The sequence below is a fragment of the Mercenaria mercenaria genome, chromosome 12 (assembly GCF_021730395.1).
Source record: "Mercenaria mercenaria strain notata chromosome 12, MADL_Memer_1, whole genome shotgun sequence".
In the NCBI taxonomy this organism is placed as follows: domain Eukaryota; kingdom Metazoa; phylum Mollusca; class Bivalvia; order Venerida; family Veneridae; genus Mercenaria; species Mercenaria mercenaria.
Genome location: NC_069372.1, coordinates 31,523,055 through 31,549,277, shown reverse-complemented (window position 1 = coordinate 31,549,277; position 26,223 = coordinate 31,523,055). Strand labels below are relative to the sequence as shown.

Below are 26,223 nucleotides of genomic sequence, written 5' to 3'. Positions count from 1 at the left end.
ATCTATGAAGAGATTTTAATATCAATTGGCACAATTGTACCTCATAATAACACGATGTGTCATGCACAACTTTCAGACCCCTAGCTCAAAGGTCAAGGTCACACTTGGCAGTCATATGTTAACATGTCATGAACAGGGTCTGTTTCCTGTCCGGTCCATAACTGTGTCATTCATTAAAGGATTTCAATATTACTTAGCACAGGTGTTCCCCATGATGAGACAACATGTCATGTGCAAATCCCGGAGCCCTTGCTCAAAGGTCAAGGTCACCATTGGGGGTTAAATGTCAATAGGGCTTTTTTCCTGTCTGGTCCATAACTCTGCCATCCATGAAGGGATTTTGATATTACTTGGCACAAATGTTCCCCATGATGAGGCAACTTGTCATGCGCAAAACCCGGACCCCTAGCTTAAAGGTCAAGGTCACAATTGGAGGCCAAAGGTCAATAGGGTTTTTTTCCTGTCCGGTCCAGAACTTTGTCATCCATCAAGGGATTACAATATTACTTGGCATAAATGTTCCCCATGATAAGACGACGTGTCATGCGCAACACCCGGACCCCTAGCTTTAAGGTCAAGGTCACACTTTGAGATCAAAGGTCAATAGGATATTTCTCCTGTCCGGTCTATAACTTTGTCATGCAAAACAGGATTTAAATATCAGTTGGCAGAAACATTTCCCTGGATGAGACAACATGTTGTGCGCAAAGCCCCGGCTCTAGGTCTAAGGTCAAGGTCATACTTAGAGGTCAAATTCAAGAATGACTTTGTCTGGAGCATTTCTTCTTTATGCATTGAGGGGATTTTAATGTGACTTGGCACAAATGTTCACCACTATGAGACAAATTGTCTCGCGCCAGAACCAGGTCCCTAGGTCTGAGGTCAAGGTCATACTCAGAGGTTAAAGGTCAAATTCAAGAATGACTTTGTCCGGAGCATATCTTCTTCATGCATGGAGGGATTTTGATGTAACTTGGCAGAAATGTTCACCACTATGAGGCACACTTTTTTTAGAATTATGTCCCTTTGTTGTTACTATAAACAGATTATATTGTAACTTTTTTATTACTGGCCGTAGGGAAAAATTGAGACCACTTTTCTGTGGTACAACATGCATGGTACAACCAAATTTTAGGTGCTTTTTGATCTATCTCTACCTGGTAAAGAGTTTCTTGTGGACTTATATTTTATAGATTTTTTTTTGATTTTTTTTTTTTTAGGGTTAATTTCACTTTGTTGTTACTATAAATAACTTTTATGATAACATTTGTATGATCGGCTAAAAAAATTCCAAATGAAAACAACTGTAAATTTTTATATATGCAAATTTTAATCCAAGTGCTTTGTTATATTATATTGTATATATAGTACAATATTGTTTATACATCATTGACAGATATCAGTTCATTATGTTATACTGCAGTAGAGAAAATTAGGTGCCTTCCAGTAGGGGACTTTGTATTGCATGGCAATACTTCATTTACTTGTTTTTAATAATTTACATAGATTCATATAGGGAAAAGCTTCTTGTCCAAAACCACAGGGCCTAGGGCTTTGATATTTGGTATGTAGCATCATTTAGTGGTTTTCTACTAAGATTGTTCAAATTATTCCCCAAGGGTCAAATACGGCCCCGCCCTGCGAGGTCACATGCTTTACATAGACTTATATAGGGAAAAACTTTGAAAATATTCTTGTCCAAAACCACAAAGCTTAGGGCTTTGATATTTGTAATGTAGCATCATCTAGTGGTTCTCTACCAAGTTTATTCAAATTATCCCCCTAGGGTCAGATATGGCCCCATCTGGGGGGTCACATGGTTTATAAAGACTTATATAGGGAAAAACTTGAAAAATCTTCATGTCCAGAACCTCAGCACGTTGAGGATGCGTTCACCGGATATTGCCATTAAGTGATAAGGTATTTTCCGAAAACGTGATTAATTTTCGTCAACAAGGTAAGTAAAACTTCGATATACTATTGTACTATACTACTATAGAAGAAAAGAGCACTACTTTTTATAACAAGTTACAGTGTATATGCTCTCACAAGCGTAAAATGAGTCAATCTTAAGAAAAAACTCTAAAATTTGTCCTTTGATAAATGCATGCAGCGACCTCATTTCTCCCGATATTATCACATTTGCTTTCTTGGGAACATTCAAAGAAAAATGTGCAAAATTTCAGCTTTATTCAAATGATGGAGAAATCGGTCATGAAAGAGTGTGGATGGTGTACTGTGTATTGAGTTTTCAAAATAATATCTGTACTGTGTATTGCAATTTTGTGTACTGAGTATTGATATTGAAAATCCTGCATATTTTCAGTATTGTTGGCCCTAAATAGACTCGGCATAAAATGGCATTAGCCAAAATGATTGAATGTCTTTTTCTGTTTGCAGATCTATGGCATTAGACTTCACATTTAAAAATAACAATTGCCAGATTGAAATCTGAAATTACAACTTATAATTACAGGGGCATGGCAATAGTCACTTCGAGAAACTGTCTAGACCAGCCATTGCCAAGTACAGGCCCAGCCACAAGCAAAACCATGAAGTTCTATAATAATGTAACACAGAATACGATGGGGACAAATGCAGGAAAAGTTTCCTCTTACAAGAAGAGCAAACATGAAAATATGTAACCCAGTTGCCTTTACACTTCAGAGACATAAGCCTTGGTCAGTCGATGACCCCTATCAATTTTGGTGTCAATCGATCAAAGGCCAAGGTCGTAGGGACTTTGAACTCTCCTCAATAAGCATAGACTTGTGGTAAACCTGGGTTTTTTCAAAGAAATATTTTAGTTTTTTGGTATATCTTTATGATTTTATTGTTTTACACTATTTTGAGGACGGTGTCTTTTGAGCATCTTATTACGCAACTTTAGTGTAAGTTTCAAGTTAATCGGGCTGGTATTGATAATGTTTAAGTTATAGGCAGAAACATATTGCATAATTTTCCAGACCAGGAACATTGTTGTTCCTGAAAACTCAATACCAGGAACATTGTTTTGAAAAGGGAACCATGCTCCTACATACATGAAGTGTATTTTATATTTTGCTGTCATTTATCTTCAGTATGTTGTAAATATTTGTCTTTACATTTATATCATGTGGTTCTGGGACGATCTGTGTATGAAAAGAATTGGAACCACTGCCTTACCCTTGCATGATCGTAAGAGGCGACTAATTGGGTCTTAACACTTGGTTTTGCTGTAACTTTGTGATTCCAGCAGGTATGCAAATTTTGATTCCATACCTCATGTTTTTATTTCGATGTAAATGAGATGTGAAACCAAAATTTGTAGTCCTTTTTGGCACCATATAACCTATACTGTGTTGATGTGCCGTAAAACCCAAATAAATAAATAAATAGATAACATTTATATCAAGTTTGGGGACATGGCATTTTGTAGCTTTAGAGAAATTTTGAAAAATGTCCGTTTGTTTACATTTTTGCTATTCAATTTCATACTAGTATGTTGCTAGAACTGGCCAATGAAAATGTTTCTTTTTAATATTTAGAGAAATTTTCAGGACTGAAATTTTACTGTTGTGTCAATGATGTTATATTTTATAATATTTAGTTTTGTAGATTAGATGTCAAATGCACTGAGCAATTTGTTGAAAAAATGAGGCAACAGTGTCATAACTTATTCTTGAAATATATTTTGCATACTTCAGTTACAAGATATGGGCCATTTCTATGCAAACAGTTGGTTTTTACTTTTATGTGATCAACTTTCCATTTGGTCAAAACAGTATATTCCTTGTCAAGGTCAACTTTGAATAATAAGGAGAACAACTATCTAAACGATTTAGAACTGACTTAAAGTTCATTGCGATTTTATGCATTCATACTGTTGAATGTAAAATGTTTATGATCTTTGTTATTTTATCAATTTGTGTTGACATTCAAATTTTGTTTAATAAATAGTTCGATGAATGAGGAGTATCTGTTACGCTTTAAAGACCTGCTCCAAGTCCTACCTTTTAACCTTAAATTGTCACTGAAAATGCATGAAAATCCTGACTATGAACAGTGACGCCTGTCAAAATATAGTCTATTTTATATAAAATTCTATATAAGATACCTGTGGTTTTGCGTGCTAAAGTGTGGCGCGTGGCCGTCAACTGTTACCTATTGTAATCATGGGTGGCATACACACAATAGAATTTGAATAGCCGTGGAGCAGGGCTTTAAAGTAAAAAATAGCTTTCGTAAAAATATTGCTTGTCAAATTAGGTTTAGCAAAATAAATCTGTCATAACAGAACCTATTTCAGTATCACTGTCCAGTCTTTTATGTTGGAGTTATGTACTAGCATCCCAATTATGCAGGAAAATCTGCTTCTTTTAATGCCAATAAGTCTTTGTCTGTCTGGCATTTCTTTTTCTTTTTAATTTAGCATAAGGAATGTGTAATGGAAGTTAATTCGTCGGGAGTTTTCAGCCTGTTCACATAAACAACTTGCATTCTTCACTATACCTCATGTTAACCAAGTTGTCAATGGAAAATATCTTGCGACTTCAAAAAATACAGAAGTCAGATTTTTTATGTCTCCCCGAGGAGACATATTGTTTTTGCCCTGTCCGTCCGTCCGTCTGTCCGTCCTTCCGTCCATCCGTCCGTCCGTACGTCACACTTCATTTCCGAGCAATAACTGGAGAACCATTTGACCTAGAACTTTCAAACATTATAGGGTTGTAGGGCTGCTGGAGTAGAAGACCCCTATTGTTTTTGGGGTCACTCCATCAAAGGTCAAGGTCACAGGGGCCCGAACATTGAAAACCATTTCCGATCAATAACTAGAGAACCACTTGACCCAGAATGTTGAAACTTCATGGGATGATTGGTCATGAAGAGTAGATGACCCCTATTGATTTTGGGGTCACTCCGTCAAAGGTCAAGGTCACAGGGGCCTGAACATTGAAAACCATTTCCGATCAATAACTAGAGAACCACTTGACCCAGAATGTTATAACTTAATAGGATGATTGGTCATGAAGAGTAGATGACCCCTTTTGATTTTGGGGTCACTCCGTCAAAGGTCAAGGTCACAGGGGCCTGAACATTGAAAACCATTTCCGATCAATAACTAGACTACAACTTGACCCAGAATGTTGAAACTTCATAGGATGATTGGTCATGAAGAGTAGATGACCCCTATTGATTTTGGGGTCACTCTGTCAAAGGTCAAGGTCACAGGGGCCTGAACATTGAAAACCATTTCCAATCAATAACTAGAGAACCACCTGACCCAGAATGTTGAAACTTGATAGGATGATTGGTCATAAAGAGTAGATGACCCTTATTGATTATGGGATCACTCCGTCAAAGGTCAAGGTCACAGGGGCCTGAACATTGAAAACCAATTCTGATCAATAACTAGAGAACCACTTGACCCGGAATGTTGAAACTTCATAGGATGATTGTACATGCAAAGTAGATGACCCCTATCGATTTTGGGGTCACTCCATTAAAGGTCAAGGTCACAGGGGCCTGAACATTGATAACCAGTTCCGATCAATAACTTGAGAACCACTTGACCCAGAATGTTGAAACTTCATAGGATGATTGAACATGCAGAGTAGATGACCCCTATTGATTTTGGGGTCAGTCTATTAAAGGTCAAGGTCACAGTGGCCTGTTCATGTAAAATCATTTTTTGGAAATAACTTGAGAACCACTTGATCTACAATGTTGAAACTTAATAGGATGATTGGACATTCAGAGTACATGACCCCATTTATTTTGAGGTCACTTGATCAAAGGTCAGGGTCACAGGAGCCTGAACAGTGACTTGAGAACCACTAGGCCACGAGTGTTGAAATTTAGCGGGATGACTGGACATGCCAAGTAGATGATCCCTATTGCAGCCAACCATCAGTGTCTCTTTGACTTTCTCTCCTGACCCCTATTGACTTCTTGCCTATAGGACTTTGCATTGGGGGAGACATGCGCTTTTTTACAAAAGCATTTTCTAGTCTCTTTTGCAAACAAACTGATTAAAGGTTATATATTTGTCCATCTGTTTTGACAGATTTTTTCAAAAACTGCATAACAGTGTATAAGCCTAGTCGTTAAAAAACCTCGTCTGTCCACGGAATTGCACATTGTGTATCACTGAAGGTCTTACGTAAACAGCCGTATACGACTACATCTTTGGGTATCGCTAAGTTATATTTTGGTAGCTTTAAGCGAGGGTGTTGGAGGTAGCATGCATTTCCACTGTTGTCCATGAACAGGCTCAATCAAACCAAGCCTGCACCAATTTCATTTCTATTTGACGTCTTTGGTTTTTCAACTTTTTCTGTTTCATCCTCCAGATCTCACAAATTACCCAAATCAAATTCGTCTTTTCATCCTTTTTGAAGTTTTTTTTTCTGTTGGAAATTGGACCCTTTTATAAGTGAGTTCCATTTTGAAACATCATTTTAATATTTTTCTGAATCAGCCGTCTTTTCTAGCTTATTTTTCTCTGCATATTTCTGATGTTATCTTGTAATTTACTTTTTGCGAATTTTGTTGTTAACGTACTATATTTACTTTCATCATTTTCATCATTTGAGTGGTGTTTAAGTGGTCCTTATCTCATTGATCGATTCAAACAGACTGCTATAAAAAAATATAATCATGTTGAATCTGAAACGAAAAATTATAGTATAAATGAGTAGGGTCTGACTTTTTGCAAGACTTCAGTGACACACCAATGCCAAATCAAAATGATACAGCTTTAACTGTTTTTGAGATAATTTATGTAATATCAGCTGAAACAATGTTCAACATTAGATTGCGTAAGAATAGACTATACGTGAACAAAAAATAATTGCAAATTGTCGCACTTCTGTGACTGTGAGTTACGATTTGGAGCTTATTACATAAATTACAACAAAGTAAATGTTATGAATATCAATAAAAAAACATCATGTGTCTGCAGGACTAAAGACACTACTGTTTTGTGCTTTTACAAGAATATAATAATTATATTTTGTAAGATCTGTCTGTAAAACTCATTGATAATGCCAACAATTCACAGTACAGTAAAATGTGAGACAGGCCAATACCCAGTACACTTATTTACAATACACAGTACACCACCGACGCTCATTTATGACCCATTTCTCCATCCATTGAACATTTACAAAGCTGAAACTTTGCACAAGTTTTCTTTGTATGAAACTAAATAAATCGTACAATTCAGAATTTTTATCACATTACAGTAAGTGACAATATCGGGAGAAATGTGTCCACGGCATGCATTTATCAAAGGATAAAGTTGCCGTTTTATCACAAATATTAGCTTTTCTTCATAACATTGACTCATTTTACGCTTGTGAGAGCATATAAACAATAGCTGGTTTCTAAAAATAAAATCCCCTTTTATCATAGTAGTAAAATAAGAGTAGTAAATTAGATTTTTATTTACCTTGTTGACAAAAGTCAATCCCTTTTTTGGAAAATACCTTATCACAAAATGGCAATATCCGGTGTACGCATCCTCACCGTGCTCAGGGCCTGGTGCTTTGATATTTGGTATGTAGTATCATTATATAGATAGTGTTATTTCTAGAGCTCGGAAAGGGCAGGGTGCTGTCTAAAAGGGGCAGTGTGCTACCAAAAAGGGGCAGAGTGCCGTTGTAAACTGGAAAGTTACCGCAGCAGTAGTTACATTTCTAGATGTTTATAGTTATGTATTCATTACATTTATGGTTATTGTGCACTTACTTTCAAATCACAGAATAAAGTGGTAGAAGATATATTCCCAAAACCAGTAACAAAGTTTACAAACGGTTTTACATTACTTTATATTTTTTGTCAAACCATTCATTGAAGCCTTTTCCTTAAAAAATGTCACCAAGGATGTCAAGTTACTCATATGAATATGATATAGTGGAGGGCTTTTATATGTATATAATAAACTTGAAGCCAAGATCATGTTACAACATAATAAAAAGGTCAGTTTCAGGTCACATTGTAAATTAATATGTATCAAAATTTATGTCATATTAATTAGGTCTTTCATCAATATTTCATTAACAGAAAAGTGCTATAAAAGTTTGTAAAAAATGTATCCAAAATGTACTATCCGGATACTGGTACACTTTCAGAATGTCATGTGAAAGTGGTTTTTGCTCAGTTTACTTGACTCACTTAGGTAAACCAGAGATAATTCCTCAAATTATGATGATACTTATCATAAAAAATAACACCCGATAGTCAGTTTTTTTGAAGGAATTATGGAAAATTTGCATACAACATCAGGTGTAATTAGAATCGTGAATGGATATTCTAAACTTATTTTTGTTTTCGAAATTCATTAAAATTTGTGGATTTTCTAGTTGAAATTAAGGTAGGATCAGACTGCAAAGATATATACTTATTATACTAAACAATGGTCTAATTTAAAGCTTGCATGAAGAAATTTTACAGGGCACTTTTCATGTGCTTGGTAATCAGCTGGCTGCTTACAGACAATTTATTAATTAGCAATTTTTTGACAGTACACATAATCAGTACTCTACCAATTAATCCAAAGAGCCATAAAAATAATTTCATAGCTCTTTGATTAATCATAACACCTCATTGATTCTCGTTACCTGTGTGCACTCACCGTGACGTAATTTGCTGATAAAAAAATCAGCGAGGCATGTCTACAGGATAAAGGGAAGGATTTAGCAGAAGATCAAAGGCAGGAGGACACATTATAAGGGCAGCGTGGCGGCATTGAAAAAGGGCAGGGCGGGGCACCTGCTGCGTCGCTCTGGAAATAACACTAATAGTATATGGTCCCGCTCTGTGGGTCACGTTTAATATAGACTTAGATAGGTAAAAACTTTGAAAATCTTCTTGTCTTAAATCACAGGGCATAGGACTTTGATATTTTGTATGTAGCATCATCTAGTGGTCCTCTACCAATATTGTTCAAAATATCCCCCTAGGGTCAAATATGGCCCCACCCAGGCCCGGGTCACATGGTTTATATAGACTTGTATAGGAAAAAAGACCTAGTGACCTACTTTCACATGTCTGTAGCTACAGCCTTCAAATTTGGACCACATGCGTAGGTTTGTGTACCGAAATGAACTTTGCCCTTGAAATTGACCTGGTGGCCTTCTTTCACATTTTTATGCCCCCCTTTGAAGAAGGAGGGGTATATTGTTTTGCAAATGTCTATCGGTCGGTCGGTTGGTCGGAATGTCAGCGCTTTTGAATGTTTATTTTATAGATAAAAAGAGCGCTATAAAAAGCTGGTAAATAATAAAAAATAATGTAGACCAATCCGTTTCCGGATGATAACTCAAGAACGCTTGGGCCTAGGATCGTGAAAGTTGATAGGGAGGTTGATCATCACCAGCAGATGACCCCTATTGACTTTGAGGTCTGTATGTCAAAGGTCAAGGTCACAGTGACCCTGAATAGTAAAACGGTTTCCGGATGATAACTAAACTCAAGAACACTTGGGCCTAGGATCATGAAAGTTGATAGGGAGGTTGGTAATGACCAGCAGATGACCCCTATTGATTTTGAGGTCTGTATGTCAAAGGTCAAGGTCACAGTGACCCTGAATAGTAAAACGGTTTCCGGATGATAACTAAACTCAAGAGCGCTTAGGCCTAGGGTCACGAAAGTTGAAAGGGAGGTTGGTCATGACCAGCAGATGACCCCAATTGATTTTGAGGTCAGTATTTCAAAGATCAAGGTCACAGTGACCCTGATCAGTAAAACGGTTTCCGGATAATAACTCAAGAACGCTTAGGCCTAGGGTCACGAAAGTTGATAGGGAGGTTGGTCATGACCAGCAGATGACCCCTATTGATTTTGAGATCAGTATGTCAAAGGTCAAGGTCACAGTGACCAGGAACAGTAAAATGGTTTCCAGACAATAACTCTAGAACGCTTGGACCTAGTGTCAGGAAAATTGATAGTTAGGTTGGCCATGACCAGCAGATGACCCCTATTGATTTTGAGGTCATTAGGTCAAAGTTCAAGGACACATTGGCCGGGAACAGTTAAAACGGTTTCTGATCTTCTTGTCCAAAACCATACGGCCTAGGGCTTTGATATTTGATATGTAGCAAAATCTAGTGGTCCTCTACCAAGATTGTTGAGTCGGCTAAACGATGAAATCGTTTTGACGAGTCCTTGCTGTCCAGCGATTCTCTAAGTCTAAATGGACCAAATAACACAGTGAAGGGATGTAGTTCCATTAGATTTCTCAAACTTCAAACAGTTCACTGCATGAATGAAGTTCAGTTGTGTGAATTCCCTTTGCTATGACCAATATACGATGTAATCTGTCATATTTATGACTTGTAATTGTGCAATACTCGAATGTAACTCATTAAGCATAAATGTGCATTTTATGAATTGCGCAGGCTTACAAAGCTTGCGTAATATCCAGCAAAAGACAAAAAATAGTTCCACAGGGCTCCAGATAAGATGCGTATTAGCGTTAATTACGTATAGAAATAATGCAAATACGCATGTCTAATAATTTCTAAGCCTATAAAAACGTATATAAAATTACAGAAATGCACACAATGCTTTTTTAAAAACAAAATCTGAATCGTCTGGATGCGTAAGGTAACATAGCCGATCCCGATCAGCCTTAATTCTCCCACATTGAACGTATACACGCATCGTATGATTTCTATAAACTTTGCGTGGGTTTCTACACACACAAATGAATTTTGCAGTCAGTAAACGGATAAATTATCGGAAGAAGAAGCTCTTACTGGTTTGTTTAGTTACTACAGATATTAAAATGATTTTAATCCTTATTTTTCGAGAAATAAACAAACCGGTTGAACATTAAATTGTATTTTCTTGTAGTTTTTGAAATCGAAAGTAGATCGTCTATGTTTGGCTGCTTTCACGAAACGAAACATCTTTTTTATGAAAAGATTTAAATAAGAGGTAATTTAACCGTAAACTTCAATGTCAGATACTGCCAATTGCTGCTAAATGTCTTCGTATCATCACAACTTGTAAAATATATTGTTGAAAATGGAGAAAAGTGTAATCGTATCCGGATATAATATTTTGGGTAAATATCGAGCTGTGTTATGAAATTTTAACATTCATGTAACATACATGATAGATATTATTGTAACAGAAATGATTCTAGAATTTATTTTTATTACACCTACATATAATCTGTCAGACTGGTATTCTAGTCCTGAGGCATGATCTGAAAGTAAAAAGATGAAGTGACAGTCATACTTTGGATATTGTAATACTAGAAAGAATCTAGATCGTAACCTTTCTGGAATTTTGACTGGTTTGGATAATTTGCTTACGATTCAGGTTCGCAAAAAAATGAAACCGTCACCCATTCTGCTTTTCATGATGACAATTGGCTTGATTTTTGCAGTCAGTGAGCGGATAAATTATCCTAAGAAAGAGCTCTTACTGATTTGTTTAATTACTACTGATTTTAAAAATGATTTTATTTCTTATTTTTCGAGAAATAAACAAATAGGCGAAACATTAAATTGTATTTTCTTGTAGTTTTTGAAATCGAAAGTAGATCGTCTATGTTAGAGTGCTTTGACGAAACGAAACAATTTTTTTTATGAAATGATTTAAATAATTTTACCGTAAACTTCAATGTCAGATACTGCCAATTGCTGCTAAACTGTCTTCATATCATCACAATTTGAAAACATATTGTTGAAACTGGAGATTTTGGCGGTATAAAAGAAAGTGTAATCATATCCGGATATAATATTTTGGGTAAATATCGAGCTGTGTTATGAAATTTAAACATTAAAGTAACAGACATGATAGATATTATTGTAACAGAAATGATTCTAGAATTTATTTTTAGCTCCCCTGAGCAATGCTCAGGTGAGTTTTTCTGATCGCTCGATGTCCGGCGTCCGTCGTCCGGCGTCTGTCGTCTGTCGTCCGTCGTCTGTCAACATTTAGCTTGTGTATGCGATAGAGGCTGTATTTTTCAATTCATCTTCATGAATATTGGTCAGAAGGATAACCTTGATGAAATCTAGGCCGAGTTCGAAAATGGGTCATCTCGGGTCAAAAACTAGGTCACTAGGTCAAATCAAAGAAAAACCTTGTGTATGCGATAGAGACTGTATTTTTCATTTAATCTTCATGAATATTGGTCAGAATGATAACTTTGATGAAATCTAGGCCAATTTTGAAAATGGGTCATCTCGGGTCAAAAACTAGGTCACTAGGTCAAATCAAAGAAAAACCTTGTGTATGCGATAGAGGTGGTATTTTTCGATTAATCTTCATGAATATTGGTCAGAATGATAACCTTGATAAAATCTAAGCCGAGTTCGAAAATGGGTCATCTCGAGTCAAAAACTAGGTCACTAGGTCAAATCAAAGAAAAACCTTGTGTATGCGATAGAGGCTGTATTTTTCAATTCTACTTCATGAATATTGGTCAGAATGATAACCTTGATGAATTCTAGGCCGAGTTCGAAAATGGGTCATCTCGGGTCAAAAACTAGGTCACTAGGTCAAATCAAAGAAAAACCTTGTGTATGCGACAGAGGCTGTATTTTTCAATTGATCTTTATGAATTTTGGTCAGAATGATTGCCTTGATAAAATCTAGGCCGAGTTCGAAAGTGGGTCATCTCGGGTCAAAAACTAGGTCACTAGGTCAAATCAAAGAAAAACCTTGTGTATGCGATAGAGGTGGTATTTTTCGATTAATCTTCATGAATTTTGGTCAGAATGATAACCTTGATGAAATCTAGGCCGAGTTCGAAAATGGGTCATCTCGAGTCAAAAACTAGGTCACTAGGTCAAATCAAAGAAAAACCTTGTGTATGCGATAGAGGCTGTATTTTTCAATTGATCTTCATGAATTTTGGTCAGAATGATTGCCTTGATGAAATTTAGACCAAGTTCGAAAATGGGTCATCTGGGGTCAAAAACTAGGTCACTAGGTCAAATCAAAGAAAAACCTTGTGTATGCAATAGAGGCTGTATTTTTCAACTGATCTTCATGAAATTTAGCCAGAATGATTACCTTGATAAAATCTAGGCTGATTTCGAAAATTGGTCATCTGGGGTCAAAAACTAGGTCACTAGGTCAAATCGAAGAAAAACATTGTGTATGCAATAGAGGATGTATTTTTCAATTGATCTTCATGAAATTTGGTCAGAGTGATTGCCTTGATGAAAACTAGGTCGGTTTTGAATATGGGTTATCTGAGGTCAAAAACTAGGTCACTAGGTCAAATTAAAGAAAAATCTTGTGTATGCAATAGAGACTGTTTTTTTCAGTTGATATTTATGAAATTTGGTCAGGTTGATTGCCTTAATGAAATCTAGGTCGAATTTGAATATGGGTCATCTGAGGTCAAAAACTAGGTCACTTGGTCAAATCAAAGAAAAAACTTCTGTATGTGATAGAGGCTGTATTTTTCAGTTGATCTTCATGAATTTTGGTCAGAATGATTGCCTTGATAAAATCTAGGTCGAGTTTGAACATGGGTCATCTAGGGTCAAAAACTAGGTCATATCTAAGAAAATGCTTGTTTTATCGCAAGAGACCAATTTTTTGGTCCAATCTTAATGAAAATTGGTCAGAATATTTGTTTCCATGAAATCACTAGGTCAAACATGTTTTACACTGTTATGGAGTGTTTCTTAGGTGAGCAACCTAGGGCCATCTTGGCCCTCTTGTTATAATACATACATAGAATCAATATCAGACTTATATTCTAGTGCTGAGGCATGACCTGAAAGTAAAAATATGAAGTGACAGTCATTCATACTTTGAATATTGTAATACTAAAAAGAATCTAGAGGTAATATTTAGAAATTGAAACATAAAATTTTCAGTTAGAAATCGCACCAAAGGCTGTATCAAGGGTCTACATTTTCAAAATTTCCTTGTGATGATACCCCAAACCCTAATTGCAGGAGGGGGTATCCTCCCACACCCTCCCCCCATATTGCCACTTTACAGTTTGATACATTTGCCCTTTTACCACCTGCCACAATGCACATTTCAAAATCTGACTGCAGTTCAAAGCGGGAAGGAACACCCCTCCCCAAACCCACCCTGCTACCGACCACGTAAAAATGGCTCAAACATTTTTTCAGGCCAGTCTGGGCCTGTCTGTCTACATGAATCAAAACGGATAATTGAAAGTACATAGACTTGGGGACTACTGACATGGTTTTGAAGGGGTTAACAGGTCTGAAATAGAATAAATGATGGTTTTAACTAAAAAAGAACTGCATTTATTAATATTGGTTATCTTTTCCGAAATTGGTAGCTAGTCCGAGTAACTTCTCTTAGTTTCGAATGCGCAATTTTCCTGTCAGTGTAAACATTCATGACACTATATATTGACACTCAGCAACATTTACATAGAGGATAATTGTTGGTTTCGGTGTAATATCACGTTATAATTTCACGGAGTGGGCACCAAAAGTGATATTTTCACGAGTGGCGCAGCCACGAGTGAAAATAACAACTTCTGTTGTTCACGAGTGAAATTACCGTGATATTACATCGATTCCAACAATTTTTCTGTTTATTTTATGTCTAAAACTCTAGTTTTGTTGTGTTTATTTCAATAAAATGTTGAAATTTGCGGGAAATTTTATCAGGAAGCATCGCTAAGATGACGTCATTTTAACGACATCATCCTCATATTGTTTCCGGCTTTCAGTACGCTCGGTAAACTTTTTGACGTTAATCCGGGTATCAGATTTTATAATTTTCACTGAGTGGCCAGTGAGTTTATCAGGATATAATTCACAGTTATATTTCGATAAACCACCGAAAAACATAAAATAAATATCTTTAAACGCAAAAGTAAGTATATATATATATATACTTTAAATTCACATCCCTTATAATATGATTGAACAATACCTAGCGTGTGACACGGTTATTGCCAGGCCCCTTATCTGTAAAATATCTGAACAGTTCTTTCAGCCATCCGTTACAAATTGTATGTGGCAATCCGCGCTATAAAATTTCAATATATAAATTTTCGTATTCAAATTTTATCATGTGCGAATATATACCAGCCGATAATTGCCTGTTTTGGTAATGCCGGAGGCAAATGTTTACTGGGAAAATATTTATAGTCATGGGCAGTATCTTAGTGTCACCTGTCAAATTGTAGTTTGTACTTTAACATTTTATTTTTGCGAACCACTCTTCAATTTTAGAGAAATATATTGGGTTTAAATACTTGTATAATGTCAATCAAAGTTTTACTAGGCATCGATTGAATGTCCATTTCATCTTTTGTAACAAAATCTCTGTTCAGTTGGGGAAAAAAACTAAAACTAAACTGAAACTGGTAGACTATACTACCAGTACATCAATCATTAGCCGACTCTCAGGCCCTTCAGGCCTTTGATTCAGATTATTTTCCTGGGGTCAAATATGGCCCCACCGGGGGGGGGGGGGGGGGGGGGTCACATGGTTTATATAGACTTATATAGGAAAAAACTTTGAAAAACCTCTTGTCCAAAACCACAGGTCCTAGGGCTTTGATATTTTGTATATGACATCATCTAGTGGTCCTCTACTAAGATTGTTCAAATTATTCCCCTAGGGTCAAATATGGCTCCGGCCTGGGGGTCACATGGTTTACATAGACTTATATAGGGAAAAACTTTGAAAATCGTCTTGTCCAAACCACAAAGACTATGGCTTTGATATTTTGTAATGTAGCATCATTTAGTGGTTCTCTACCAAGTTTGTTCAAATTATCCCTCTCGGGTCAAATATGGCCCCGCCCCAGGGGTCATATTGCTCATATAGACTTATATAGGGAAAAACTTAGAACCTTCATGTCCATAACTTACATCATTCAAATTTGGACCACATGTATAGTTTTGAGTGGCAAGATGAACCTTGACAGGAGTTGACCTTGATCTTGACCTAGTGACCTACTTTCACATTTCTGTAGCTACAGCCTTCAAATTGGACCACATGCATAGCTTTTGTTCCAAAATAAAATTTGACCTTGATTTTGACCTAGTGACCTACTTTCACATTTTTCAAGCTACAGCCTTCAAATTTGAACCAGAAGCATAGTTTTGTGTACTGAAATGAACTTTGATCTTGAGATTGACCTAGTGACCTACTTTCACATTTCTGAAGGTACAGGCTTCAAATTTGGACCACATGCATAGTTTTGTGTTACGAAATAAAATTTGACCTTGATTTTGACCTAGTGACCTTCTTTCACATTTCTCAAGCTACAGCTTTCAAATTTGAACCACATGCATAGTTTTGTGTACCGAAATGAACTTTGATCTTGAGATTGACATAGTGACCTACTTTCACATTTCTGAAGGTACAGGCTTCAAATTTGGACCGCATGGCAGAGCTCCAGATAAGCTGCGTATTTGTGTATTTACGCAATTAAAATTGCAGAAAACCCAATTGAATTCATAGTGTGCGTACTGAAATGCAATTAAAATTCCTAATACCCAATTCGTAAAAAATACTTGGGTATCGCATTTTCCTTATAACTAGAACGGGTACGAGACTTTAACGCTAGATTTGACTGACTGGTTATACGTTACTGCAGAACAGGTTGCAATTTATCGGAAAAATAACAGGACCATTCAGTCGGCTGATCGGTGTTATTTGGACGCTTTGTAAACAATTTTACGCCGATAAATGAGGTTGCAGGTAAAAAAATTGTTGCAGCACAAACAAACAAATTAGTGGGATATTTTGCTGTTCAACAATGACAGTTATCTGTTTGTGACGATGTAGTGTCACCAATACTGGATGACATCTTTTGGGAGAATGCATATTGCGGTGACCACATCGTTCGGGATATTGTGGATGAACTGATCTCAGACTGCATTAAAAGTGAAAAAGAAAACAACAGTATGAAACATTCATTACAGTTTTAAATACATTTTTGTATTAACATTGAAGGGCGCCATTAAAATACTAAGTCAGTCCTGTTTAATGATATATACCATGTATACTGTAAGCAAAAAAATACTCAATTGTTAGTGCGAGATTGGTAAAATACCCAATTGGTTTTAGCAAATACCCAATTACTTCTGAAAAGGCTGGGTAATGATATTATTTTTACCCAATTCAAATTTCCAATACCCAATTCAGACAAAAAGTGATGGGTAAATACCCAATTGCACCAAAAGCTTATCTGGAGCTCTGGCATGGATATTTTTGTGTTCTGAATTGAAATTTGACATTGATTTTTACCTATTACCTACTTTCACATTTCTCAAGCTGCAGCCTTCAAATTTGAAGCACATGTATAGTTCTGTCTACCGAAATGAACATTGACCTTGAAATTGATCTAGTGACCTGCTTTCACATTTCTCAAGCCACAGCTTTCAAGTTTGGACCACATACACATTGTTTTGTACCGAAATGAAATTTGACATTGATTTTGACCTTGAGCTAGTCTTGAAATTTGGAACATTCAAAAATGGCTCAGTGGATGGCGCCAAGATCACTCTGTAATCTCTTGTTAGGTTAATAGGTTAAAAGTCAAAGTCAGATTAAACCAGAATGGTAGAACTTTTGTTTACAGTGAGCATATAATTCCTGTTCCTTGTGCAATTACTGAATGCATCAAGGGGGGCATTTCGTGTTCGACGAGCTCTTGTTGAAAGTACAGACTTCAAATTTGGACCACATGCATACATGTAGTTTTGTGTTCCGAAATGAAATTTGACCTTGATTTTGACCTAGTGACCTACTTTCACATTTCCCAATTACAGGCTTCAAATTTGGACCACATGCATAGTTTTGTGTTCCGAAATGAACTTTGACCTTGACATTGACCTAGTGACCTACTTTCACATTTCCCAATTACAGGCTTCAAATTTGGACCACATGCATAGTTTTGTGTTCTGAATTGAAACTTGACCTTGATTTGTACCTACTTTTACATTTCTCTAGCTACAGCCTTCAGATTTGAAGCACATGCATAGTTTTGTGTACCGAAATGAACTTTGACTTGGAATTTATCTAGTGACCTACTTTCACATTTCTCAAGCTACAGCTTTCAAATTTGGACTCCATGCATGGACTACATGCACAGTTTTGTGTACGGAAATGAACTTTGACCTTGATTTTGAGCTAGTCTTGAAATTTGGAACATTAGAAAATGGCTCAATGGTGGGCGTCTTGATCACTCTAGGATCTCTTGTATTGATTGTGCATGACTGGAATGCTGTAGAGTGTTACCTTTTAAAATATATTTATTTGTTTTCAGGGATGCTAATGCAACCAAGCTGAGCATATTCACTTGTAAGTATATGTGTTTTAAGTTAAATGTTACAGTTAAATTATTTACATTGTCACATGAATCATTTTAACATATGCATTAACTGCAGTATACCGTATTTTCCCGAATAAACGCCCCCGGGGGCGTTACATTTTCCATTTGAGGCAAAAAAAATAAAAAATGAAAATTTTTACAAAAGTTAGAAACATCGTTCAAACCAACTGTAAAGTGTTTCTGTGTTGTTTAATTCCCCCAAAACGTAATTATTTGGCATCCAATTTAATGCAGTGTGTCTTAAAATCATGCATTTAAATACGGTACCTCATGTATTCCGTGACACGCTCGCATTACACATTGCGTCATCATACCCAAACAGCTGTGTACTCCGATAATATTTTCCTTAGTACATGCCGGTAGCAATACACAATGTCAGTGGTTTGACACGCTGCTTATGTGTCGGCTTTTAAATTAAAAGTTATTAAAACTGCCGAAGAAAAGGTTAACACTTTGCCGCAAATTTGTTTAAAGTCGACAGGAAGCTTGTGCGCGGGTGGTGCAAAAACAAATCAAAAATGGATTTACCGTTTAATTTTCTATTTGATGATTGGATACGTACCGTTTTTAGTATAAACGTTTTGGATTTATGGTACATGGACTGTTTAAAAGTGTGTTTAATTCTTAATACATTGGATACTTACTGTAAATTACTTATTATGTGGACTTATAAAAATGAGGTAGGTGAGTTTTTTTTCGTTTTTGTTGACTTTTTTTTCCCTCCAAAACGGGTGGGGGCGTTAATTAGAGGGGGGGCCTTAATTCGGGAAAATACGGTATATTGGTAAATACAGAAATTTAAGAAAATGTAGAGTGTAGAATATTTCCCAAAACTAATGATTTTGTTGGTAATTATGCCCCCCTTCCAAGAAGGTGGGGTATTACCAGGTATATTATTTGCAGATGTTGGTCGGTCTGTTTATCCGTAGACCAATCTGAAGCAATTTGGGGTCACCAGGTCAAAGGTCAAGGTCACAGGGGCCAATGTTAACTTTTTGCATGAAGGCATTTTACTCGCGAACCACTGCACCCAGGACCTTCAAACTTCACATGCTGATAGTACTTATTGAGTACACGACCCCTACTGACATTGGGGTCAAAGGTCAAGGTCACAGGGGCCAATGTTAACTTTTTGCATAAAGGCACTTTACTCAGGAACCACTGCACCCAGGACCTTCAAACTTCACATGCTGATAGTATTTATTGAGTACACGTTCCCTATTGACTTTGGGGTCACCAGGTCAAAGGTCAAGGTCACCAGGTCAAAGGTCAAGGTGCTGCGGGGGCATTTGTCACCATTAGTGACAGCTCTTGTCTAAGGAGTTATTGCCCTTTGATTATTCAACAGTAGTATACTGTAGTACAATTCTTTTCCGGAGTATTTCTCAACAACCACCGTTTGGAATTTAGTGACACTTTTTAGGTTATAACACACTAAATAGCTGTTGCCTATAAGAAAAACTTTTTTCTCTGACACTGTGCCAGTTTTATTTGAAATGGACAAGAAACCCAAATGCATCAAAAAATATGAGGTTTTAGCTTTATATCAACAGTTTCCAAGTTTTTATGGCATTTTCAGTACCATAAGACAAAGCGTCAGATTTTGTCAAAAATAGCTGTCGCGACATAATTTTGAAGTAATTACCCTAATTGCAGCCTTGTTTTGCCCTGTTCTGACATTTTGTACTCTGCTCTGCATGCAAATTACACATTTAAACAGTTAAATATGTTCACTTTTACCTCTGATGCAGGGGTCTAGCTAGGTCCAATTTTTAGCTCACCTGTCCCAAAGTGACAAGGTGAGTTGTGATCACGCAGCACCGTCGTCCGTCAGTCCGTGCGTCCGTAAACTTTTGCTTGTGACCACTCTAGAGGTCACATTTTTTGTGGGATCTTTATGAAAATTGGTCAGAATGTTCATCTTGATGATATCTAGGTCAAGTTCGAAACTGGGTCACGTGCCATCAAAAACTAGGTCAGTAGGTCTGAAAATAGAAAAACCTTGTGACCTCTCTAGAGGCCATATATGTCATAAGATCTTCATGAAAATTGGTCAGAATGTTCACCTTGATGATATCTAGATCAAGTTCGAAACTGGGTCAGGTGCCCTCAAAAATTAGGTCAGTAGGTCTAAAAATAGAAAAACCTTGTGACCTCTTTAGAGGCCATATATTTCAAAAGATCTTCATGAAAATTGGTCAGAACGTTCACCTTGATGATATCTAGGTCTCAAGTTCGAAACTGGGTCACATGCCTTCAAAAACTAGGTCAGTAGGTCAAATAATAGAAAAACCTTGTGACCTCTCTAAAGGCCATATTTTTCATGGGATCTGTATGAAAGTTGGTCTGAATGTTCATCTTGATGATATCTAGGTCAAGTTCGAAACTGGGTCACGTGCCATCAAAAACTAGGTCAGTAGGTCTGAAAATAGAAAAACCTTGTGACCTCTCTAGAGGCCATATATTTCACAAGATCTTCATGAAAATTGGTCAGAATGTTCATCTTGATGATATCTAGGTCTAGTTTGAAAGTGGGTCACGTGCCTTCAAAAACTAGGTCAGTAGGTCAAATAATAGAAAAACCTTGTGACCTCTCTAGAGGCCATATTTTTTCATGGGATCTGTATGAAAATTGGTCTGAATGTTCATCTTGATTATATCTAGGTCAAGTTTGAAAGTGGGTCATGTGCGCTCAAAAACTAGGTCAGTAGGTCAAATAATAAAAAAACCTTGTGACCTCTCTAGAGGCCATACATTTCATGGGATCTGTATGAAAGTTGGTCTGAATGTTCATCTTGATAATATCTAGGTCAAGTTTGAAACTGGGTAAACTGCGATCAAAAACTAGGTCAGTAGGTCTAAAATTAGAAAATTCTTTTGACCTCTCTAGAGGCCATATTTTTCATGAGATCTTCATGAAAATTAGTGAGAATGTTCACCTTGATGATATCTAGGTAAAGTTCAAAACAGGGTCACGTACCTTCGAAAACTAGGTCAATAGGTCAAATAATAGAAAAACCTTGTGACCTCTCTAGAGACCATATTTTTCAACGGATCTTCATGAAAATTGGTCAAAATTTTTATCTTGATAATATCTAGGTCAAGTTCATAACTGGGTCACATGAGCTCAAAAACTAGGTCACTATGTCAGATAATAGAAAAAACGACATACTCAAAACTGGGTCATGTGGGAAGAGGTGAGTGATTCAGGACCATCATGGTCCTCTTGTTTGGGAGAAGTCACTTCTCCCTCTGGCTTATTTAGGGAGAAGTGGGGAGACTTTAGGGAGAAGTGGGAAGACTTTTCCTACCACAGTGATGTTGAGTGATTTGAAAGGTGGCTGTAATTTTCTTGTTTCTTGATAAAAAACATTGATGTGACCATTCATTTTCTTAGTTTGATCATTTCCCATACAGTGGTTAGTGTTTCGTTACAAAATTCTGAAAAAAGTCGTTTTCAAAATTCAAGCCGATTCTGTAAATGTAACCCGCCGAATTTTGGTTATATCTTGTATGAAATGTTTATTATTAACACCGAGTCATTCGAGGAATGTCAGTATCTCACTCGAGTAAAACTGAAAGTAAACTGTATAAACTAGAAATACATTATTACATATTCAAATAAATTCATCGACAGAAGTCAATTTAACGTAGTTAATACATTACATGTCGTTATTTTATCATAGATAACAAATAATTGTTCCAATTAATCGCATGGTTAATCAGCAGTTTCTTTTTAAAACATTGTGTTTTTGCACTCGAACATGTTGACAATAAAACGCGAAGTGTCAAAGACGTAAATGCGGCGATAATTGGCTGAACACAATTGACTCTGTGTATCGGATAATTTAATTCGCTTTCACACTTCTCGAGAAAATCTCAAGTACCTGAAGTAGGCGGAGCTTAAATTATGCTACCAGCGTGTGTTTGTGTATTCGACACCCGTTATGACAGTAATTAGCGAGTGCGAAAATCAAAGAAAATCGGGCGACTTGCATTTCGCTTTGAGGTTAGATTTGAGCGAAGTTTGAAGTTCTAGAGCGCCTATTTTGCTCAAGTTGCCCACTCACGAGAGCCCTGTGATGGCCAGAAAATAGCAATCTGTAGGCTATAAATATGCAGTTTTTGAAAAGAATACACTCAAAACAGTGAAAATGTGATATTTTTTGGTTTCATCCTCATTTTCAACAAAATTGCAATTAATTTGTCATTTTCTATCAAATTCTAATCAAAGTAGCCCATTTCCACCATCATCTGGCCAGATTTCATTTTTTACCAATGTCATCTTATAGGTTATAACACACTAAATAGCTGTTGTTCTTTATTCTGTATAAAATCGACCTATTTCCAATGACTGCAGCACACATCAGGACCCATTTTAAATGTCTGTAACTTACATTTTCTTGAAGAATATTGTCAGTGCTAACTAAAAATCAAAAGAAAAGTGGGGTCATGTTTGATGCAAGAAAAATAATTTCAGTCAAACACACAAACTGCAAAATCAGCTAAAAAAAAATGAGACCCCAAATTATACTGGTGGTGTATGATCTAAGTTTCCATGAACAATTTTGTCATGTTATTTCATTATGAAAATGCTACCTACATGTCAAGCATAGATCTGTCATGTGATTTTAGCAAAAAAATTGCAAAGAAAATAAGGAAAATAGCTCTACAGAGCAAAAAAACTGAGGACTATTTGTATCCGCCATTATGCGACTACCATTTTTTTCGCGCCATTTTTAGCTCACCTGTCACATAGTGACAAGGTGAGCTTTTGTGATCACCCTTTGTCCGTTGTCCGTCGTGTGTCCGTGCGTTCGTCAACAATTTCTTGTCTGCACGATAGTGGTTTCATTTATGATTTTATTTTAACCAAACTTGCACACAACTTGTATCACCATAAGATCTCGGTTCCTTTCTTGAACTGGCCAGATCCCATAATGGGTTCCAGAGTTATGGCCCCTGAAAGGGCCAAAATCAGCTATATTGACCTTGTCTGCACAATAGCAGCTTTATTTATGATTTGATTTTTACCAAACTGGCACACAACTTGTATCACTATAAGATCTTGGTTCCTTTTTTGAACTGGCCAGATTCCATTATGGGTTCCAGAGTTATGGCCCCTGAAAGGACCAGAATTAGCTATTTTGCCCTTGTCTGCACAATAGCAGCTTCATTTATGATTTGAATTTAATCAAACTTGCACAAAACTTGTGTTGCCATAAGATCTCAGTTCCTGTGTTGAACCGGCCAGATCCCCTAATGGGTTCCAAAGTTATGGCCCCTGAAAGGTCCAAAATCAGCTATTTTGACCTTGTCTGCACAATAGCAACTTCATTTATGATTTGATTTTAACCAAACTTGCACACAACTTGTATCACTACAAGATCTTGGTTCCTTTCTTAAACTGGCCAGATTCCATCATGGGTTCCAGAGTTATGGCCCCTTAAATGTCCAAAATTGGCTATTTTGGCTTTTGCAGCCATATAGAGACTTCATTTATGGTTTTATTTGATACAAACTTCCAAAATATCTTCAACAACAATAAATCTTGGATTCCATGACAAATCAGATCCAATCGTAGTTTCCAGAGTTATTTTATATCTGATTACCTCCCCTGATTGTAGTCAAAATGGATTTATATCAGTAAGTACTTACATGACTTATTTGAAATTTCATTATTGTCATTAGTTGGACCGAGCCAATCAGGGTAGATAACTATGGACTGATTTTATGTCAAATTACCTCCCTTTATTTCAAATTAAAATGGGCATATCTCCGTAACTAATGAAGATACTGATCTGAAATTTCATTTATGTCAACAGATTTATTTGGCAGATCCTTCTTTTGTTAACTTACAATACCTGGTAATTTTCTTTGAATTACTTCCCTTTTACATTACTATAAATAGCCTATTTTTAGTAACTTTTTTATTATTGGCCGTAGGGAAAAACCGAGACCACTTTTCTATGGTACAACATGGATGGTACCTCCAATTTTTAGGTGTATTTTGACATATCTGTACCTTGTAAGAATTTTGTTTTTCTTTTTGGTTAAATTTCTTTCCTTTGTTGTTCCTGTCCTTTGGACTTAGATATTTTTTCTGAGGACCTTCTTGTCCTCAAGTGCAATGATAACAGGTGAGCGATATAGGGCCATCATGGCACTCTTGTTCTATTTAGTTTCTGTATGCCTATAGGAAGCTTCACTCTTAAGAGAAGATAAACATATTATCGTCATGTTGTGGTCGGTTGATGTTTTCATCCAGTTATTGCCATTTGATTTTTCAATAGTAGAATACTACAGATCAATTCTTGTCCAGAGTATTTCTCAGCAACATAGCCTTACTTCATAGGAATGTTCATCATCAAGAGGAGATGTGCATATTATCTTTGTGTTTCGGTCAGATGATTTTAAAACCAAGTTATTGGCCTTTGATAATTTAACAGTAGAATATTATAGTACAATTCTGGTTGGAATTTAGCCATACTTCATAGGAAGCTTTACTATCCAGAGGAGATGCGCATATTATTTTCTTGTTTCGATTAGATGATTTTTCACTGATTTGCCATTTGATTATTCAACATTAGTAAAGTATAGCCCCGTCATAGTCAGGGGTATTTCTCAGCAATTACTGCCTGGAATTCAGCAAAAATGGATAGGACACTTCACTCTCAAGAGGAGGTGCGTATATTTTCTTTGTTATCCATTGAGATATTGCCCTTTGATCATTCAGCATCAGTAAACTGTATGTGTCCAGTCAGTAAATTCAACTTTCCTTCTTTTAATACGCGAATTTTGGGGTGCATCCATCGGTTTTGCCGATATTTCTTGTTATTACTAAGTGGATTTGATTCAAACTTAAAATACTGTGAAATAATTTAAATTCACTGGCATTAAATTTCGCTTGAACAGCAAAAAAGACAGTTTCGGGCGTGCTTTAATTCGCGCATTTTCAATTTAAGAAAGATTTATTATGCCCCCCGAAGGGAGGCATATTAGTTTTCAACTGTCCGTCCGTTCTTTAGTTTGTTTGTTCGTTCGTTTGTTCGTTCGTCACAACGTTAACTTTTTGCATGCAGGCACTTTACTCGCGAACCACTGCACCCAGGGCCTTCAAACTTCACATGCTGATAGTACTTATTGAGTATACCACCCCTACTGACTTTGGGGTTACCAGGTCAAAGGTCAAGGTCACAGGGGCCAACGTTAACTTTTTGCATGAAGGCCTTTTACTTGTGAACCACTGCACCCAGGACCTTCAAACTTCACCTGCTGATAGTACTTATTGAGTACACCACACCTACTGACATTGGGGTCACCAGGTCAAAGGTCAAGGTCATAGGGGCCAACGTTAACTTTTTGCATGAAGGCACTTTACTCGCGAACCACTGCACCAAGGACCTTCAAAGTTCACATGCTGATAGTACTTATTGAGTACACCACCTCTACTGATTTTGGGGTCACCAGGTCAAAGGTCAAGGTCACAGGGGCCAACGTTAACTTTTTGCATGAAGGCACTTTACTCGCGAACCACTGCACCCAGGACCTTCAAAGTTCACATGCTGATAGTACTTATTGAGTACACCACTCCTACTGACTTTGGGGTCACCAGGTCAAAGGTCAGTGTCACAGGGGCCAACGTTAACTTTTTGCATGAAGGCACTTTACTCGTGAACCGCTGCACCCAGGACCTTCAAACTTCACATGCTGATAGTACTTATTGAGTACACCACCCCTACTGTCACCAGGTCAAAGGTCAAGGTCACAGGGGCCAACGTTAACTTTTTGCATGAAGGCACTTTACTCGCGAACCACTTCACCCAGGACCTTTAAACTTTAAATGCTGATAGTACTTTATGAGTACAGCAACCCTACTGACTTTGGGGTCACCAGGTCAAAGGTCAAGGTCACAGGGGCCAACG

At 36.8% G+C, this 26,223-nt stretch overlaps 1 protein-coding gene across 1 annotated transcript in view; it reads left to right on the top strand.

Annotated features, from left to right (window-relative positions):
* LOC123533211 (ATPase MORC2A-like) overlaps positions 1-26,223 on the top strand; it is a 361,550-nt gene that overhangs the window by 5,701 nt on the left and 329,626 nt on the right. The window contains 1 exon segment of the mRNA XM_053519548.1: positions 18,233-18,267. The gene's annotated coding sequence lies outside the window, so the exon portion shown is untranslated.